The sequence below is a fragment of the Zalophus californianus genome, chromosome 10, assembly GCF_009762305.2.
Source record: "Zalophus californianus isolate mZalCal1 chromosome 10, mZalCal1.pri.v2, whole genome shotgun sequence".
NCBI lineage: Eukaryota > Metazoa > Chordata > Mammalia > Carnivora > Otariidae > Zalophus > Zalophus californianus.
This window is the reverse complement of record NC_045604.1, coordinates 9,177,766-9,198,998: the sequence shown is the minus strand read 5'-3', so window position 1 is coordinate 9,198,998 and position 21,233 is coordinate 9,177,766. Positions and strand designations below refer to the sequence as shown.

Here is a 21,233-nt window from a genome sequence, read left to right as displayed (position 1 = left end):
CCCATCTGTCAAGTGGGAAAGCTGGAAGCTACCTGAGGCTGGGCGGGTCACGGAGAGAAAGGAACTAGAATGTACCACCCACCCAACCCCCACCCTTCCTGCCTTAGAGCGGGGGGGGGGGGGGGGGCGGGGGCGGGGGAGATGGCAGAGCTCCAGCAATTGCATAGAGTGCATTTCAGAAGGCCAGGGAAATTGAATTAAGTGTCCAGGTTAAGCATGTGTCTGTCTCCACTGGGTAGCATTCGTCTGGCTCTGCCCCTCCCTTCTCTAAATCAGTGAGAGCCCTGTGGCCTTCCTAATTCTTGCCGATCTCAGTGTAATTCCAGCCCCCTGAACACGCCTATAACCTCCTGCTGCCACCTCTTCAGCCGTTCGGGGACCTCTTAGACGCCCCCCCCCCGACTCTTCCCTTGGCCTTGCGGGACTCCAGTGCATCGGTGTCTCCCACTCAGCTCTGTGCCTTACACTTTCATCCCCCCTCTGTCCCTCTCCTGCCCTTTGGGGTCTTGCCAGCATATTCTTTCAGCTTCTGTCTCGGGGCTCTTTCCCCAGGGAAGACTCTTCATCCCTGGCGTCACTGAGTTGACCCTTAACTCCCCCTCCTGGGCCACCCATCCCACTTTATTGCGGTTGCTTGTCTGGCTCTTTGTTGTTCTTGCCAAGTGCTAAGCCCCACGAGGGACGGCATGTGTCTCTTTCGCTGCTGTGTCCCCAGGGCTTAGCACAGGCCTGGAACACTCAGGGTGCTTGATAAACTCGTACAGGAGTGAGTAAACTCTTGAAACAAAAGCACTGCAGCAAGATGCTCGAGTCCAGGGGCGTTGGGGACAGGTGTGGGTGGGGGTGGGGCTCCCCCTGGCTGCCCTTACAGCCATGTGACTGTGGGCAACTTTTGGAACCTCCCTAAGCCTCAGTTTCCACAGCTGTAAAGTCGTGATAGTCAGGCCTCCCTCACGGTTTTATTGAGGGGGAATAAAAGAGAGAATGCATACCACAGCCTGAAGCGCATTACACTGCGGGCGCTGAACACCTGCCTGCTGGTGGTGGATCCTCATACGAGGCTGTTTTGCTTCCTTTACCTCCCCGTTGGTTCTTCTTGCCTGACTCTGCTTGCAGCCTTAAGTAAGTGGACACCAGGGCAATCCCAACTCTGCCTGTCTTCAGTTTTCCTGGATTTGTCTTAATTTGGGGGCAGTTTCTCCTTTTCCGGAACGCTGCCACTGACACATTGGGAATCTCCTGCTGGGGTAATCGGGCCCCTTCTAACCAAACTTCACGGCCTCCGCTCGGTATAAGAAAGTCAGCTCAGCGCTCAGCATGGCTGTCTTGCGGTGCCCACCCACTGAGGCCTCCTTCCCGGAATATTGCAAAATCTCCAAAGGGCTTAGGTGCTATGGTGATCAGGATGCTAGTGGGACTCTGAAAAGGGACACGCCATTCTTCCTCACACGGGCAGATGTGCTGTGGTCTAGCCCTTCTTGGCACAATTGTGTGGGGCTTGACTATGAACTTACCCAGTCGGTCCCTGTGTTAAGGACTCACAGATTTAATTGACTACAGAATTAGGGTGAGGCATGAATGTACCGTCCCCCGCATCCCACCCCCTGCGCAACGACCAAAAAAAAAAAAAAAAAAAAGCTGTATCTGAACAGTGTTAATAGAAATAAAATGTTCAGAGTATGGGAACTGCTAGGGGCCCACTTTTCTGACCCCGTTTTCAGCAACAGGTTCCATTCTGAGCATTTTCTTTGGAGGCTGCTCTAGACACAGTAGAGCTTTCTGGTTCATTTATGCACATTTGTTTGGCCGACATACCTTGAGTGCTTACTTTATGCCGGGGATAGAGTCAAAATGGGAATGACAAGCATGATGCAGGGGTGAGGAGAGCTCAAAATCATGTCAGATGAAGGAAGTATAGATGTTTAGGCTAGAAAAGTAAAGACGACATGAGGGCGTAATGGTTGCCTTCCCAGGGTTGGATCGGACCTATTTCTAACTTCAGAGAGCAGACTTAGAATTCACTCAGTTATCTAACAAAATCTTTGAGTATTTACATTATAGATAGGAAGGTAAAGGCTAGCAGTTCTGACTCAACATTGGGAGTGTTAGAATGTCATCCTAATTATTAGAGCTAACAAAGAATCAGGCTACTCAAAGAGGGAGGTCCCCCACTTGTTGGAACTAATACTGGTGTGGCGGGAGAGGAGAATGGTTCTACAGGATGTCCGTTGTCCCTTTCGACTTGAAAAATCTATCCTTGTTTAGCAGCTTTAAGCAAAATGATATTAAAATCTCAGCCAGAACCAAATGGTATTTTTTTTTTGTCAATTTTATCATTTTGTCAATTATATAAATATTGCCCGTCTTACATCAGAAAATGTTGCGTGTGCCAAATTCTGCCTCACTAACGAGAGGATAAGCTACTAAGAAACAGGGTTGTAGGTTTTCATTCCTTTGTTCCCTCAGCAAAGCTTAGCCTGATGCCAAGGGGAAGAGTAAGTGATCAATAAGTACCTAATGAGCAGAACTCAAATCTTCAAGGAAAGAAGCCCACCTCGTATCGGGGGGCTTACAGAAAGCAAACAATTTTAGGATGTGTCTCAGTACAAACACAATTTCTCCCCTTATATCTGTCTTGAGTGCTCTGCATATCACAGGTACTTGATAAATATTTGGTGAGTGAATGATTGAATGGGCTGTCATCTTGAAGGTTTTTATCAGTGACTTGGATGAAGACACAGAAGGCAGGTTTCTTCAATTTGCGGATGACACAAAGCTGGCAGGGAACGCTCCTGGTGGGGCAGCTAAGACTCTCCATGTTCAAAAGGATTTTGACAAGCTCACAGAATAGCACAAAGTCAGCAAGATGAAATTGAACCATTGGCTTCCAAAATTCAGTAGTGATGATGTGGAACAGGGCCTGTTTGGGTGGAATTCCACATGGGGTTTCGTCAGTGGGAGCCACAAGGAATCCTGTATTAACAGAACTATAATGTCCCTAACTTGTAATTGTAGCTCCAATTTTGTATTGATTAGTGCACATTTAAGATATGTGGTCTCATTTTAAGTAATGCATTTGAGGACATCACTGACAAATTAGAGAGAGGGTCCGGAGGAGAGTGGTTACCTTATCGAACAGTAAATAGCTAAAGAAACTCTGTATATTTAGTTCTGTGAAAATAAGTCTAAGGGAAATAGGAGAGTCATACCCAAGGGTGCAGACCCATGTCATGTGGACGAAATGACCGGTTTTGGTGTCCAACAAGGGTGCAGACTAGACCCTTTATGAGAAGTGGAAAGGCTTGTCTCTTAACATCTTAATCACAGTGGGTGGAAGACAAGACCAGTGACCTCTAGGGCTGCTTAAATGGAGGATTCTAGAATCTATGGTGCTATGATGCTGACTATTCCGACTTACGGAAAAGCATGGGGCACATTTGCAGCTCTAAGGGACACCAAATTTGGAGATCTTTAGCTGCTGTATCTCTTTTCTGGTGTGGCTAGAAAAGCTTTTATCCCGATCCCTGCTTTGCCAGTGGCCTGGAAGCAACCTCTCAAGAAGAATGATATTTGTAGCTGGGGTCTGACAGTTTTCTTTGGGCTTTAATGGGCAATGTGAATGCCCGGGCCTCCAGGAGAGACCTAGTGACATTCATGCCTGTGCTCTCCTTCTCGGCCAGAGAATCACACGGGCTTGTGATTGGAAGGCACACGAGAGGTTCTTCAGTTCACATCCCACCAAATGCTCATGCGGCCTCCGTCGGTGTGTCTCCAGCCATGGGGAATGCTTGGTCTCACGTTCTGAGTGTGGATTGTCAGAATTGTTAGACGGAGCCCCAGTGTCTGTGTCCATGTACAGCCTCAACCTTGGTCTTGGTTCTACTTTCCAGAACTCACAAAATCAGCCAATCTCTCTGACATGTGGCAGCCCTTTGCATTGCAGATGGAGAGCCTCGTACTTCCTGAGTCCTCTGTTGTCCTGTCTCATTCTGCCCCATTCTTCCAACTGTCCTGTCAAGGGGACTGCTCTATCTGTAAACGTACAGCAGCCTCTCTAGAAGGTACCGTCCAGAAGGGCATGAAATCTTCGACATGTGGTCTGAACTAGCACAGTGTTATCACTTCTACTTGTCATGGACGTCATGTTCTATTGACATGGCCCATGATTTCATTGGCTTTTTTGACTGGGGTGGGGGCGGAGGCTTGGGGGCTGATCGTAGGCAATCATATTCTCCTGGCTGGTTCATGTTGCGTGTCTTAGTTATTTACCCCCTTCACATTTCCACCTCAGAGGTCATCTGAGAGTGTCTTGTGCAACAGTTTTTAAAAACTTTATTTTGAAATAAAATTTTAGATTTACTGAATGATTGCAAAGTAAGACAAATTGCCATATAGCCTTCATCTGGCTTCCCCTAATGTTAGCATTTCACACTGACGTGAACGTTTTGATAAGTGCATCACGTGGACTAAGAAATTAACATCAGTCCAGTACTGGTCACTAGACTATATAAGCTAAAGCTATGGTTTGATTTCACAAGATTTTCCACCAGTGTCTTTATCCATCCCAAGATTCAATCCAGGGTACCAAGTTGTGTTTAGTTTTTTGTTATTTTTACATTAAATTGCCTTTCCTTTTTCTTCATTTTTGGGATCAGGGACTCAGACTGTGTTTTTGGCTTGTTCATTCTGGGGTGTGTTTGTTTACCATTTTAAGGTTTTCTTTCTTGAAGACCAGCATGCATTTTAGATTATGCCCAGCATTGATTCCTTGGCCATTATTTTCTTCCAAGTTTCAAACCCTTGATTCCTCTCGGTTTACCCACTCTTCCTTGGTCAGAACCAAAGTCCAAGAGTAGATGGCCCTACATTCCTCCCTTTAGCTTCTGAGACTTGAAACCATCAGCAGGGTAAGGCAGGGCTCTCTCTGGTGCTCTGCTTTTGTGGAGGGATTTTCCCAGAGGAAGCCCTGGGCCATGAAGGCCCTATCATGAGGATGCCTTTCTGCAAAGTAGGTTTTATGTTTAAGATAAATACAGCAATTCCATGGCCTCTGTTTATCCAGTCGTCCGGACTGCTTGGGGAGGCTTCTGCCCTTTCTTGCCTTGTGGTCTACACTCGCCTGGCCTTTGCACAGTGTCTGGTATGCAACAGATGCTCAGTACATGTTTCCTTACTGTGTGAATAAATTAACTTTGTCCGGTTCATATTAGCCTCTGAAGGCCTTAGCAGAGAAGCACAGATCTCCAGTATGGCGGCTTCTTACTGGAGCTGGAATGAAGATTCCTGACACATACTGGAGTTTGGGGATTCTTCCTTCTTAATTTTCCTTAGGATATGGGCTGTTGATGCTTTGGGAGATCCAGATGCCTCTCTTGTCACTCAAATTTTGCAATATATCTCTTTTCCCTTCTTTTCTGTGTCAGGTTTAGGCATTTGTTTTAATTTCCTTCCACAGCCTTGGAACTGATTTAAAAAAAAAAAGCATTACAGAAGTATTTCTTTCAACCTATCTTGGAACTCTTGTTCTCCAATAAATTAGAGCAGAGAGGTAGTGGTTACCTCCTAAGTTTTGGAAAATGCCTGACTGTTCTATAGAATTATCCTTGTCAGTTCATAGTTATGAATTTTAGAATGCAGAATTTGAAAGAAAAAGTCAGCAGGAGGTATGAGGAAGTATCATTTTCCAAACGGTGATGCAGAGTGTGTGGGGTCTAAAGTTAGGTCTGCATTTGAGTCTTGCCCTACACTCCCAGCAGTGTGACCTTGGGAAAGTTACTTTGCTTTCCCAGGACTCTCTTTCTGAACCAGTGAGAGGTGATCAACAGCCTGAAACTTGGTCCATGTCCAGTAAATGGCAGACATTGATCTTATCTTCCAGTGCGAGGGCTGGGCAGCTCACAGCTCATATGCTTATTTTGCCAAAGATCCATCATTTCACAAACATCTCATCTTCTGTCTTTGCTCTTCTGTTTCAGATGCTTCTGGATGGCTGACCTGGGGCCATCTGAGGGTAGTACAGGGAGAGGGCCTGTGATTTTGGGTGGCTAGGATGTATGAACTACAGATGGACTGAGTCACCCCATGGGGCCTGCATGCCTCAGAGGTGCTCCCCAGTCTCTGAACATTGTAGCTAGTGCTGCATCCTGGAAAGTCCATGCAGAAGGCCAGGAGGAAACAGTCTTACGGTCACTTCTGGGACTTAATAGGAATTTCAAGCAAGAATGGGAAGCATGTGTTGTACTGAGCTACCATTCTTTTATCAACTGGGGAACTGAGGTTTAGAAGGATTCTGATTTGAGCTCTTTTGAGTGTCCAAGTATCTTCTTATTCCTGAACATAACATTTCCTGGGATGTGGTTATCCTGGCTGTGGATCTATCTGTGCCTCTTGGTCTGAGGGTGGTGGTATATCTCCCATCTTCAAATGAATTGCTTTTGGAGTGGATTATGCTTCTCTTCTGCAACACTGGCCTTCGAGTCCAGGAAGGACATTGAACCTGACAGTTACCTGTTAGTGAATGCACTGTGTTCCTGAATAGGCCTGTTAGGATCACTCTGTTACCCACTGTAATCTGTTTATATCTTTCTGGGCAGCCAGCTTATCAACCTTTAATTCAACAGATATTTCTTATAGATGCCTACATGGTCCCAGGCTCTGGGCTAAATGCTGTGTTTCAGTTGCTGAAAAAGAAGGGCAGAGGAGTTCGAGAATACTGAACCGCGCAATTCAGAGAAATATATCAAAGCCAACCTCCTGATGCCAGGGGAATAGTGGGGCCCTGGTATAAAGTGATATAAGGAGGCTGAGAGCTGGGAAAAGGGACAGCCTGGAAATTAGTTTTGTCATTCTTTCCTTTAAGAAAAGGATTTTTCTTAAAGGAAAGATATTTTTTATTTTTTTAAATCTTTTATTTTTTAAGATTTTATTTATTTGAGAGAGAGAGAATGAGAGAGAGAGAGAGCATGAGAGAGGGGAGGGTCAGAGGAAGAAGCATACTCCCCGCTGAGCAGGGAGCCCGATGTGGGACTCGATCCCGGGACTCCAGGATCATGACCTGAGCGAAAGGCAGTCACTTAACCTACTGAGCCTCCCAGGCACCCTATGCTACTTATTTTTTAATTGTAGTCTTATCTCTATTAGTGTCATAACCCACCAACGGATCGTGACCTGAAGTTCGAAAAATACCATTTCTAAGGGCAATTTACTTGCAAACCTATCCCCAGGTTTTGGAATTGGTATGGATTCTTCAAATTTCAAGCCAATAACTATGTTTTAATCTTCTGTATATACCCATTCTGTCAGGTGCTGAGAATAAGACCAAAGACACAGAAGAGATCATCTGGCCCCAAAGACTTGGCACAGAGCCCTGCACAGAGTAAACACGCAATAACTATTACCCGCTTTCATTGTGGTTAACATTATCAAGGGGACATGAAAAGCACACACATTTATATCATGACTAACACAAAGATCTTTGTGGACATTTTCTGATTTATTAATCTGGCATCTCTGGATAGCAGGGAAGAGAAAGTTATAATTGCCTGCGTTCTTTACCTTGTTTTCAAAATGAAGTTTTGTCTCTTGTTAGTATCACAGCCGTTAAATTGACTACAGAATTATTTGTTGCTTTCAGTCTGGGGCTCAATGCTTCTTTTCTGTTCTGAACTTTTGTCTTCCCGTGTATTTGTTTTGTCTTCATATTATAGATGGAGAAATAAGGACACAGGATACTTGAGTCAGGGATAAGCCAGAATAAGAACTTAATTCTACCAATTACCAAGTCAGGACACTTGATACTCAGCCTCTGCTATAATTGTGAGTTGAGTATCTTTCGTGCTTGAAAAGTTACAGGCAATGTACAAACTCAGGCAATGCATTATCTCTTTTTCCATCAACTGTGATTTAATTTTAGGTTTATGCTCACACTTAATCATTTTAGTAGAAATCATCATTTAAAATTAGTGCAATTGCTTCAGAGCATATTTAATCTGTCATAGTGTGCTGTGTGCATTCATTTCTCTTGCACAATCCCTAGAAGAACAAAACTGGTCAAATGGACAGCTGATCTTGTGATGTTCACGTGATGATGATGTTAACAATTATTGAGCCCTTACTTTGCAAAAAGCATTGCCTTAGGCACTCTAAACAAATTAACTAACTTAAACGTATGTCAGGCTGATGTGGAAGCCGATGTTATGATTATTCCCATTCTACAGATGAGGGAAGGGGACCATGGAAAAATCAGTAATTTGTTTAAGGTCCTATAGCTAATAACTGAAAGAGCCAGAATTGAAACTAGGGCAGTCCAGCTCCAGAGCCTGCATCATTAAGCATTATGCTGTGCTGTCCAATCGATAAAGATGTGAGGTCTATTAAAATAGACCTCACATTTTGTTCTCATGTTTCATTGACAGCTCTCCCTGGCTGCCTATGGCAGTGCTCCAGGTCCTCGGTAAGGACTTACTACCTGAGAGACCCCAACCGAAGAACCTTCTCACATATAATTAAAGCAACGAAAACAAGGTGAATTGAACTAAGTCTACACTCCTTTTCAAATCAGTCAAAAGTTCACCTTCTGTTTGAACTCCAGATCCTCCTCAATAATTAATCACTGTCGCTATACTTCTCTTGGGCAACTCCTATAAGGAAGTAGGAGGTTTTGAAGGATCCAAAGACAACATGGTGTCTAAATATGGAAGTACTTGAAAAGTGCACACAAAAAACTTACTGGTTTTGTTTTGTTTTGTTCTGTTTTATAATGATTCATCAAACTTCTGCTCCTGTGGTGATCTGATGGTTGTAGGAAAAACCAATTGACATTTTTGTCCAGATGAGAGGTGTCAGCTGTGCAACCCACAGCCCTCATTAATTAAGTGAATAAGAGTACAACGGTGGAGTAAATCAGTCAGTATCAAAACTTCTAATAGGCTTCGCTGATCTGCAATGTCCTACCATCTGTTATGACCCCACTTTCAGGAGAAATGCACTCAGATATGTTTTTCAAGTAGCAGTGTTGACATTGTGCCTGTATCTCCATCATTTTAAAAATATTTTATTTATGAGAGAGAGAATGTGGGGGGATGAGCAGAAGGAGAGGGACAAACAGACTCCATGTTGAGCACAGAGCCTGACACGGGCTTGATCTCAGGACCCTGAGATCATGACCTGAGCAAGAACCAAGAGTCAGATGCCTGACTGACTGAGCCACTCAAGTGGCCCTCTATCTATCCATCTTTATATTGGATCCTTTTTGAATACAATGGCAGGACTTTGCAGGATGACTAGTGAATGTTAGGGGTGAAATCTCTGGCCATGGAGACCCAAACCATGACTGACTTTTCATTACCTGAGCTAAATGACCAGAGACTCCCGTTTCTGGAAAAGGTTGGGGGAGTAAGTGCAGGGAAGATGCTGGTTTTCTTGCACTGACATGCCAGCCAAGCCCATCAACTTTTAGACTTCCAACCCAGAGGTTTCACGATGAATCTGAAGATGCTTTAGACCATATACTGAGCAAAAGGAGGAATCACCTCCAGTATTTCTCTGTACCATGGCATCAGTGACCTAGGAGAAACCCGAGTCTACTAAGGTTTGGTTGCAAACCAGCCTATAGCTTCCTCTGAGCACGTTGGTACTTGGTGCTGTAAAAGTATATGGAAGACCAGGCAATATAAGAACCACTTGGATTCTTACTGGTCCAAATCCATGTTTGCATGCAGGGACCCAGCGGCATGCTTCCTTTTTCTTGGTGATTCTGAGTAGGGATTTGAGATGCATGTGCATGCATGTACTGGGTGGGATCAGTGGACCAAGCTGGTATTCAAGGTAAGTGTCCAGGAATTTCTTAGGCATCTGTGAGGGTGGCAAGGTAGTGGCTTGAACCAACTCAGCATCTCTTCAATGAGTGGGAATTTGCTGAGCACCTGCATCAGGCAAGGATTGGGTTTGGGGCGTGGGGGAACACATAGAAGTATATGATATCTGACTAATGAGTAGATATTTTGGGCATGGACTATGTAACAGGACTGCTACGGGTGCAGCTCATATCCTAGTGGAGAGGGACAGCCAGTAATCAAATAGGTAAGCAAAATTAATGTGCTCAAATGAGAGTGACTCTTCAAAGTAGTCGCCCTATAAGACTTATTCTTCTTATGTATAGGGCTTCTATGGCATGGGTCTTTAAGTGGGCTGGGGTGCTCCTGGGCTTCTGGTTAGTTTGTTTTTTTAAAGCTCCCTAGGTGAGTCTCATGTACAGCTGAGGTTGAGAACCACTGGCCCAGCAGAAGGTGAAGGTCAGGGGGACAGAGTCGGGGCACCTCAATCAGTGTTTTCACCCAATGGCAGAGCTTTGGGGCTGATCCAGGGAGCTTCTGGAATTAAAACAAAAGGCAGCTGTTTCCTCAGAGTAAGCAGGGCTGGGAGATGTAGCAAACAGGAATCTAGTTAAATCTGAATTTTTGATAAACTGTGTTTTAAAGGATGTCTCATGCAATATAAAGTTATTGCTTATCAGAAATTCAAACTTAACTATGTCTCGTATTCAGTTAACCGGCAGCTCTAGATACAGAGACAATCTGGTGGGGGGCGGGTGGAGAAACCAACGGCTGGTGGTTGGTACTGGAGCCTGCAAGGGTGTATAGAAAGATGGTTGGTTGGTTGATGAAAGGTAGATAGGGAGAAATGTAATTCTGTCCCAAGGCCGCCGAGTGCCCTCCCATTTCCCTTCCGTGCCCACCGAGGCAGCGAGTGGGAATCGCCCGTTACCCTAGCAACTCCCCCCTGCCCTTGGCCCACAAGGGTTTGAACGACACCCCACCGAGGCGGTCAGCCGTCCGATCGCTTTTCTCTGGGGCGCACATGTCCCCTCTGGCGCTCGGCTGGAGCCCGCAGCGGGCACTGGGTGCCAGGCGCAGTCGCCGCGCCGCCCTCCCTCTCTTCAAAGGCTTTGGAGCCGGACGAGGGCGGGCGCAGAAGCACCCCGGCCCGCCGGCAGTTTGATGAGAAAATGCAGATAAAGAGCCCGGCGGTGGGGCCATATGTTCCCCATAATCTCCAAAGCCGTCGCTTCAATTAGAGCCTCCCCTGAGTTCTAATGCCCGGTCCTGAGTAAACAAGCCGCCCTGAAAGAAGAACTCGGTTTCCAATTAAAAGTGTACTAACATTGCTCCTTCCCTTAATTCCCGCGGAGCAAAGCCCCGCGCGGGCGGAGGCGCGCCCGGGTCGCGGCGAGGTCGTCGCTGTCCCCGCCGCCCTCGCCGTCCGTTCCCAGGTGACGTCAGGCGGGCCCGGGATTAGGCACCCCCCCCGCGCCCCCCGCCCGCGCCGCGGACTTAATTAAAAGTAATGCCACGGTAAATCCGCCCGTCGCTTCTGGTGGAGCCGCGCCTCCGGGCCAGCCTCGGAGAGAGGGCTTCCGAAGCAGGTGCTGGGGATTTGTGTGCTTGTGCGTGCGTGTGTGTGTGTGTGTGTGTGTGTGTGTGTGTGTGTGTGCGCGCGCGCGCGCGCATGCACGCTCGCTAGGGTGGATTTTAAAAGGGAGGGTCATGTTGTTGATTTGGGGGGTACTGAGATTACCTTCTTGCCCCCACGCCTCCACCTCTGCACACGCACTGACAGACGCACCGCGGGGCGAACCGGGCTTTTCCTTCTGGCTCGGATTTGGGCTCGGCTAGGGGGACTCGTGCATGCTGTGCTACGGGGATCCCTGCCTTCTCCCGCCAGGCCGCCGGTCTCTCTGGCCCCAACTGTGCGAATTGTAGGGCATAAATAAATGGTAGCCAGAGGTGAGGTTATTTAAATCGCAGGAGAGCACCTGCACGGCTCCTGGGTCCTCAGGAGCTCTTCAGAGTGCTGAATCCGAACTTTGCAGGCCCTTCAAGCTCTGCCTGATGGCATTCTAAAACTTGGTTTCCATTGAATTTTTCTGTTTCTGCAGAACCGGTTGGAAGTTGCCTGGTTTCAGATGGGAGAGTGATTGACAGATTAACTTTTTGGCCTACTCTCCACACCCTGAAAGAATCAAAGAATTGAAGGCATTATCTGAAAAATTCCAGAAACATCAACAAGCAGAAAATCCTTGCTAGATCATTCAAATGCAAATGCTTTTCCTTCTTTCATGAATTATCTGCCCAAGTAATTACTTTAGTTTTTGGTTTGGCCTTGCTGGTGAAGACCCCAGAGAATTAGTCTCACTAAGGCCGTGGCTGTTGGTTTATTCCTCACTGTCTGATTGATGCTAACTAAATTAAATTGAGGCAAGTTCAACAAATATTTGAAGGCCTGGCAGACGCTGGGTTACATGTTAGTGAGGAAGGGAAAGGACCTCTGGGTTTACACACACTCAGGTTCTTCCATGGAGAAGAAACTCCTGTAACAAAATGATTACAGTAAAATATCATCTGCATGTATATTTCAGTAGAGACACAAAGTGCTCGGATCACAGAAATGGGATCAGTAGTACCCCCTTGGGGTATGGGTCTATATATTGGGGCAGAGGGATCAGGGCACTCTTTGGAAAGTACTTCACAATGAATGTGGCATTGCACTTGGGTCTTGGTGGAATAGGTCATTTTCAGATGATGAAAAGTAGATGAGAAGGTTGTTAGAAAGAATGGTGTAGCTTCGTGTGCACCCATTTGCAGGAGTAGAGTTGTATCCCGCCATGGGAGGAGGGGCTGGAATGTAGGGTTCTTCTGGGGGACAGAGATCCTGGTACTGGTATGAATGGCAAGATTGATGCCAAAACGTGAAAGGTTTTGTGTTTCTTACTTGGATATATTTTGATGGTTAAAGTGAGTCTGATCAGAAGTTTGTAAAATACACTTAGTTGTGAAACTTCTCAGTTTGTGCTTCCAACAGGGAAGTATGGAGGGTGGAGTGGAGTTGGGGTAACATTGCAGAAGTGCGGAGCTGGGCAGGAGGCTACTGCAGTATTCCCATGGGACATGAAGGTTTGAACTCAGGCACAGATTAGGGAGGGGTTTCAGAGAATTCATTCCTTCATTTATTCATTCGACACCTGGTGGTTTCCTACATCATCACAGACGTCGTTCTGAGTGCCGGGGATATGGTGGTGAACAAAACAGGCCGAGCGTGTGCCCCTGGAGAGCTTAAATTCTAGAATTAAATGATGTTACATGTAGGAAGAAAAGTAGAAGTCAAGGATGACTTTGGGGTTTCTAACCTGTATGAATGGCGATAGCAGAAGCAGAGATACAAATTCAGAGAAGAAAAATCTAGATAATGGATTCAGGTGGGGTATGTTGAGTTTGAGGTTTTTTGTGGACAGCGTGGACGTCTAGTGGGCAGTTGAACCCATCTGTCTGGGGTTCAAGAGGGAGGTTGGGCATGGGTTTTTGAGAATCACAGAAAAAATGAAGGTTTAATCCTAGGTAGTTTTTCACCAGTGTCTTCCCTGATACAGTTGTCAGAATTTTTATGGCCTTGGGAAATAAATGAAACAAGAGCAACAACAGACATTCAGTAGGGCAGCAGTTCTCAAAAGAGTGTTCCAAGATTGGCAGCGTCAGCATCTCCTGGAAATGTGTTAGAAATGGGAATTATTTTTTTAAAAGATTTTACTTATTTGAGAGAGAGAGAGCGTGCGCGTGCATGGGGAGAGAAGCAGAGGGTGAGGGACAAGCAGACTCCCCGCTGAGCGTGGAGCCCGATCTCAGAAGCCTGAGATCATGACCTGAGCAGAAACCAAGAGTCAGACGCTCAACCAACCGAACCACCCAGGTGCCCCTAGAAATGAAAACGCTCAGGCCCTACTCAGACCTATTTAATCAGCCACTCTGGGGGTAGGAGGCAGAAATCTGAGTCTGTTGCCCAGAAAGTTTGAGAAGTACTGAACTAGAGCAGCCCATAGAGCTTATCAGATACCAGTCATAATGACTGTCGCCTTAGCATGAGCAGTGGGCATCTGTCCTTCTTAGTGACCATTGTCTGCAGAAATGAATCTAGATCTCATCCTGAGACAGCTGTCGATTGCTCTGATTCCACGAGGGAACATGTGATCCCAGACCCTAACTAAGCCCTGAAGTGTTACGTAGTGATTCCCAACTTCCTTTTTTTCCTTCTAGAATAATCCTGTGACAGGGTGGGGCTTTTTCCTTGTCCCATCCACCTCAGATTCTGACTAATACAGTCTTCTGTCTGTCCACATTTCCTGCTGCATCCCTAACCACACTATGAATGGGTGGATATGAAAGGACATGGGCATCAGATATATATCTTGGACCAAACAGTTCATGAAATTCCTTTTAACCCTGATTCTGTGGGATAAATCTCACACACACACACACACACACACACACACACACACACACACACACACACATTCTGCAAGTCCCTCTTTCTTACCATCACCTCTGATGTCATTCATTCAGGCAGTACAGAGCCCATCCTCTGTGACCAGCCTCAGACTGCTCACCCGGGGAGCATAATCATACAAAAGATACCACCTCTGTAGTCGGATGGACTTTAACACACTTTTGAATCTGTCAGTGGGGAATACATTATTGTCTGAATAATTAGACAGCGATTTGATGTACGTTTTAAGTGTTTAAATGGTTTTATTTTGAAGATTTTATTTATTTGAGGGAGAGCGAGAGAGAGCACGAGTGGGGTGATGGGCAGAGGGAGAAGCAGACTCCCCGCTTAGCAGGAGCCTGAGGTTGGGGGCTCGATCCCACGACGCTGGGGTCAGGACCTGAGCAGAAGGCAGACACTTAACGACTGAGCCGCCCAGGCGCCCCTGCATGATTTTAGAGAAGAGAGAAATGGGTGAGGACAGGAATAGTCAGGGATTCAGCTAAGACAGTGTTTTAAAATAAAGGCTTTGGGGGTGATGGACACTGGATTTAATTTCTAGTTCTTCTTCCTGGTAGCAGGTGATCTTAGGTAAGCACTTTGACTTCCCTTCCCTCACTTGCAAAATGGCCAGTTGTGACGCTTGCAATAGGCTAATGTAAAGTGTTTATTACAAAGTAAGTGCTCAATAAAGAGAACTTGTCATCACTATGCAAGCACTAGGGACTTCTGCTGGTCCTTTTGACAGCCTGTTCATACAATGGCAAAGGAGAGTGATGAAACCTAAGACGTTGTGACACTCCAAGGACATCTCCCTGACTCACCACAGTACACTTTTCATACGGATGAGAAGCTGCTTGACAGGGACACAAGGAACCACAGCTGGCCTTACCTCATCTAACAGCTGGGGTGTGACGAGAGGGAATTCAGGTTCTTGAAGGAGGGACAAAGGACACCAGACACAATCTCTGCAACGTGGAACACGCCAAAGGGAATGTGACATTGGTTCTAGCATTTTCCCCAAGAATTCATCTAGAATTATATGTTGGGGCATTCAGTTTATTTGAACTGTGTTTCTTTTCTTCAGAAACAACAGGCTGCTCCTAGGAAACTCCTCATCTTAGCAGAAGTAGTGTTTCCTCAGGAGGAGGTGAGGCAGTCGCACCAGACGCCTCCTCCCCTGAAAAACGTACAAAGGAGTATTCACCCTTCACCGCTCCTTCCTTTGCTGGTGTCTCGTGGTTCTGTGGGATGCTGTAAGCCTACTCCACGTTATATGGAGTATAACATACTCCATGGGACTCATGGAGACCTGGTTTTCCCATCAGGGGGCTGGTAGAACCATGCACTGGCATTCTCTGGTGCTCTTCCCAGGTTGAAAAAAAGGGATAGAAATGCCCCCCCCGCCTCCGGCTGAACTCTGGGTCTTTGAGCCCGGACACAGTAACTCCCAACGTGGAGGTCTCAGGGCAAGGCAGCACATCTTGCCAGAATGTCAAGGCTCCCGTGGACCTCTCCATACCCTCACCTGAGACCCTTTGCTTCTCTAGCACAGGAGCATATCCTCAGCTCTCCCTCCACCGTGATTCAGGGAGGCAGGCTTTTTACAGAACCTTCCCCCATCCTGTTCATCTGCTTTGACCTTGGATGTGCCCAAGGATCAGAGGAGGACAGCAGAAGGAAGTTTCTCTTTCTCCTTGTCTGAGAGATCTCTCTTGAGAGTGTTCGTCAAATGCAGATGACCTTCTGGTCTCAGTCCCCGTGGTGCCCTCTGTGCATTGGGTGGTCTGTGTAGGCAAATTTCCAGTAGTGGGAGAAACTTCTATCAGAGTATCCTGAAGGCTAGAATTCTCAAATTATAAGCTTTAGAATTTATAATGTTCAGAACAGTTAAAAATGCCTATTGTATTAGTTTAAGTATGGGAAGAAGGATTATTCAAATCTAATAACAACTCTAATTTTGCATCAAATGTAGGTTCATGGAACCCAACTAACCATAACTCTCAGTGAAGCAGAGTAGGTCATTTGAAAATCCTCCTTTAGTATAAAGAAGGAAGTAATCAGCCAAGAAGCTGATATTAAAGATTTATTTCCTACAACATCCTTGAGAAAGTTTTCCAGAGTTATTCCCTGCTCAACCCAAACTCCCATACTTTCTACACATGCACTTGTATAAAGCAACTGCTTATGTTTGAAACAGTAGCCTTTAGGGCTTACTAAAAGAAGAAGACCCATACCAAAAAACAAATAAATACTGTGTCTACAAACTCTACTTAGTAAGCCTGAAAGATGGAATAATTCACTTTAGAAAAATGTTTTATTAACAGACTTTAAAGGGTAGTGTTTAACCCTATAGATTGAGTGTATGAGATTAACAAGAGTTGCCTCTTTCCACAACATCACTCCTGTGGTTCCAACCAAAAACACATAACTTAAAACTAATAATGAGGAAACCTCAGGCAAGATGTTGTACAAAATAACTGGCCTGTATTTTTCAAACATGAAGGGCCATGAAAATTAAAGGTTGAGGAACTGTCCCAGATTGGAGATTAAGGAGTCCTAACAACTAATTGTAGTGTCAGTTCCTGGATTGGATCTTGAACCAGAAGAAGGATATCATAGGGACAATTAGCAAAATCTAGATTCAGATTTGTAATGTATTAGTGTCACTTTTTAATGTTGACAATTTTACTATGGTTATGCAAGAATATTCTTAATTCATGGGAGATACTGAAGTATTCAGTAGGGGGAAAAAGAACAGCTCATTCTCTGGGCAGCGAGTCAGTGAAGTTTTATAACTGATGTATTATTCACCTGTCTGATTGGCACCGTCGAGGATTTTGTCTTTTCACCACCTATGACAGATACTCCCTGTGGCACTGGACTCTGAGCCAACAGACTGGCAACCTGGATTGGGAGCTGCTAATACTAGGTGTATGATCTAGGATGAGCTCCTTCACCTCTCTGGAACTCCGCTTCCTCCCCTGTAATGTGAAGTCATTGATCTCAATGCTCACCAGGTTAATTTCTTTGATGCTGTCCTTTCTTTTAGCATGTTCCAGCAAGAGGCACCTGGAAGGTAAGTCATAACTCTGTGTGTGGATTTGTGATTAATGTAACAGGACAATAGGAAGCCAATTGGTTCCTCTTATCTCAGCCTGTGCAGGGAGTTATTGCCTTATATGTGGGACTGGTCCCAGCACCAGAAGAAGTGAAACTTGAGAAGTTCATGGGAGAATGCTAAGATTCAGATAGTCATCTAGATAGCAAATGCTGGGGCTTGGGGGGAGTTCTTTAGGCAAGGGAGAGTCTGGCTATCTGCCTTCTATGTTATTGACATTAAGCCGTCATAATAAAATTAGAAAAAAAATCATTATGGAAACAGAGCATAAGCTCAGAGGTGTCTGTTTAACCATCGTAAATACCTTCTCAGGAGGTATTTAGTCAAGATACTTTAGTGTGAGCCTTACTGGCATTTTGGGTGAGACAGTTTGCTAGTTTGCTACATGCCAGTCAGGTCATCAGGCATCGTACCAACCAGACAAAGAGCCTTCATGAATTTGCAGATGACCCTGGGGACAGAAAAATTCCTTATTGAGAACCATTGGTCAATTTAGTGATCATAACCAGACAGCATATTTGCTTGTATTTCCCCCTTTCATTTAGAAGATCAAGTTGAAGGGAATTTAAGACATCATTTATCACAACTCCGTCACATCATAGTTGAGGAAATTGAGGTATCATCCATGTTATAGTTACTACAGAAGGTGTGTTTAGTATCAGGCTCTCTTGCATCCACTGACATGGTCAAAGAGTTATTTGGGACTAATAATGGAAATGACCAGAGGGCTATCTATAACTTTTATTGATGGATGCTCTCCCTGAGGTCCTAAGCCTTGGGGTTTTCTAGAACGACTGGACCCTTAAACAGTTTATCTGGTTCAAGAAGAATTAGGTGCCCAAAACAGAGCCAATGCTATATTTAATATTCTAAGGCACTTTTATTGGTTGCATTTTAACATATCCAAAACTGGGATGTGACTCATAAAATTGAGATGTAGTGAGAAAGTAAGGTATCAAAGTTTAATTGGTAATCTTTTTTCTTTCTTGGTGGCCCACAAAATAAGGACATGTCTTGTAATTAAAAGCATCTTGTATTTGATGGATGGTGGTAACTAATTTCCAGGACAGGTTGTAGGGATCATTTCAATTTTAACAGTTCCCAGAGGCTTGCAGCACGTGGCAACACCTGTCTTCTTAGTTGTTTTGTCTGTATATGACAAAGAAGTACAGATATTTGGAGACAAATTGAAGAGAGGCGCTACAAGCAAAAAAAGATAAGCTGTCCAATTTCTCTCTCCTGTCCCTGGAATAGATTTCCATTAAAGTCTTTTCTGGCTTCCAGTTTTGTCTGTGGCCTTTTGGATCTGGCCATGGTGCTGACTGCTCAGAGCACTTTAGTACTGACTTCCAACAAATCTTGTACCCAAAGTCTAAATCCGGGAGTAATAATTGCCATGCCTCATTACCTAACTGCTATTCTGGCATAAGCATTCAAAATTAGTCCAAGAAAAACAACAATGTGAGAAGGCGATTTGAGCTAACTTTGGTTTCAGTATGGCTAGTGGTATGGAATGTCATGAGAGGCTTACCTGGCAAATGAAGAGACGGTTGCCCAAACCATAAAATCCCTTGTCATTCTGGGAACTGTGTCAGCCAGGGGCCAACCAGGAGGGTAGAAACAACTGTCAACATTTAAAGCAGAGTTTAATCCATAGCATTGGTTATACAACCAGGAGATTGTTGAGATGCAGACAGATGAGGCTGGTGAGACAGTCTACAAATTTGCAGCAGAGAGAAGCTGTAGAGTGACAGGTGATATAACTTCTGTGAACATCTGGTGGAAACTGGAGCTGCAGTGGGATTTTCAAGTGTGACTTGGAGCCATGAAAGAGATGTAACAGCTGCCAGAGACACCATCCAAGGCAGAGGGAGGTCGAGGAAATACTTTGGTTTTCCCTTTCTTCTGACTTCTTTGTAAATACCTGTAAATAATATGAATGATGGAAGTATTAGGATGTCTCTGTATATTGAAGAATATTTATTTATCCTTGAAGATAAAGCAGCTGTTAAGTCTAAGAACTCCTTCTCAGTGGGAGAAGAAAATTCAGCTTTACAAAAGTTTTATTCATGCACAGTTTCTCAGGTGCACATCCATTATTTAGAATGACACACATGATGTAAAGAAATGCTCTATTAACTTAGAACCTGATAGCAAGGTTAAGCTGTACCCACTGAGCTAGCACATCAGCTACCTGCATTTCCCCCAAAGCTCAACTGTACCTATAATGGCAAGACATTTCCCACTGTCAGGCTGCTTGATAGCCTCCAATTCTCACAGGTGTCAGTGGAGATGAGACAGCTGACTGCAAGGGAGGGCTCATTTCAGGCTTGGTCTAAGACATTAAGCTGAATGGACACACTTGATAACATTTGTGTTTTGTGAGAGATGCTAGTTGGGCCATCTGGGGTTTGCAGGCAGAAGGGCTGCTTAGCACTTTGCCTCAATCCTGGAAGAGATGATAATGAACAGAGGTGGAGAGAGCAACCTGATGTGAGGGTAAAGGAGAGGTGATTCATGCTGCAGAGTCCTTTCAGGGGCTCGCTATTCTCTTACCAGCTTAGGTATCCATGGCTCTGGTGCTTAGTAGCCAGCACACTTGACAGAGGAGGGAGAACTGGCCCCTGTGCTGGGTGTAGGGCGCATGAAGTTGTTGTATGCCTGTGGCTTTCCCTGTTCATGTCAATCTTAGGCCACTGTATACTCATCCCCACCTTTTCATCCAATCACACTATTATTTTTTAAATAGAATTCCATTCTCCCCTAATTATCAGAACTAGCAGGAATCACTCTGAAGAGGTAGATGAATTGAAAAGGTATCAAGGCCTCTGTTCACTGAAAGTAAGAATGCATTATGGAGAGAGTGACGTCAGCAAGATGGTAACATAGGTCATTCCTGACTTTACTCCCTCTCACAAGAACAACTAACATCTATTCAGGAACAACACACCGCTGAGTGAATTCTAGAACACGGGTGAGACTGAACCCCCCCGCCCGCCGCCCCCGCAGCATCTCAGAGACCAAGACAGATTGCTTTAGAAGGCTAAGGGAATAGGCTGTGTGTTGATCACATTGCTTTTGCCACAGAACAACAAAGCACCATGAAGAGAGGTCTACCCTGAGCCACTGGTTCCTCAAGTGGGAAAAGACAACCCAGAAAGGGAGAACCAACCTCCTCCTCTGATCTCAGATCATGGGAATCTGACCATGACAGAGAAGGGAGCAGGGCTTGAAACAACCAGCACATGGATCTTGGCAGACCAGTTTCATACCTACTGTGCCCAAGTAATAATCCCAACCAGCAGTTTTGCTCATCTGCAGAATCAAGTTGGAGGCACACTCTGACCAGAGAACTTGGTGGGGTATAGATCTGCCTGATTTGGATCCTTAAATGAGTAGTTTTGTTTTCCTTAGAGCCTAGTTTGCCCACACCTCGACAAGGTGCTAAATCACAGCCCCATCTGATCAGAAAGGCAGGTGACGATTCCTGGGAGCTATGAAGCATAGTGGTGCTCACGACAAGAGGTGGGCAGATAGAGCTGCTCACCTGCAGAACAAAGCCAGTGCTGGGCATGGGGGCTATGCATAGGCAGAGGGATTAATTCATAGCCAAGGCTGAGGGTATCTCCTGGCCCCTCGCAACCAGAGAGCCTGTTTGGAAAATTGAGAGTATCATGGAGTGGTCCTTCCCCTTACCACCCATGCAAGGGGGCTGAGATATAGCTCTGTGTACTGTGGAGAATATTTTCTGGCCTCATCTGACCAGAGAGCTGGAGACAACTCTTGGAAGCTCTGTAGC

General features: G+C 45.4%; 1 protein-coding gene across 1 annotated transcript in view; it reads left to right on the top strand.

Moving 5' to 3' along the window:
• Positions 1–21,233, top strand: part of LMX1A (LIM homeobox transcription factor 1 alpha) — a 152,518-nt gene that overhangs the window by 105,099 nt on the left and 26,186 nt on the right. The window lies entirely within an intron of this gene.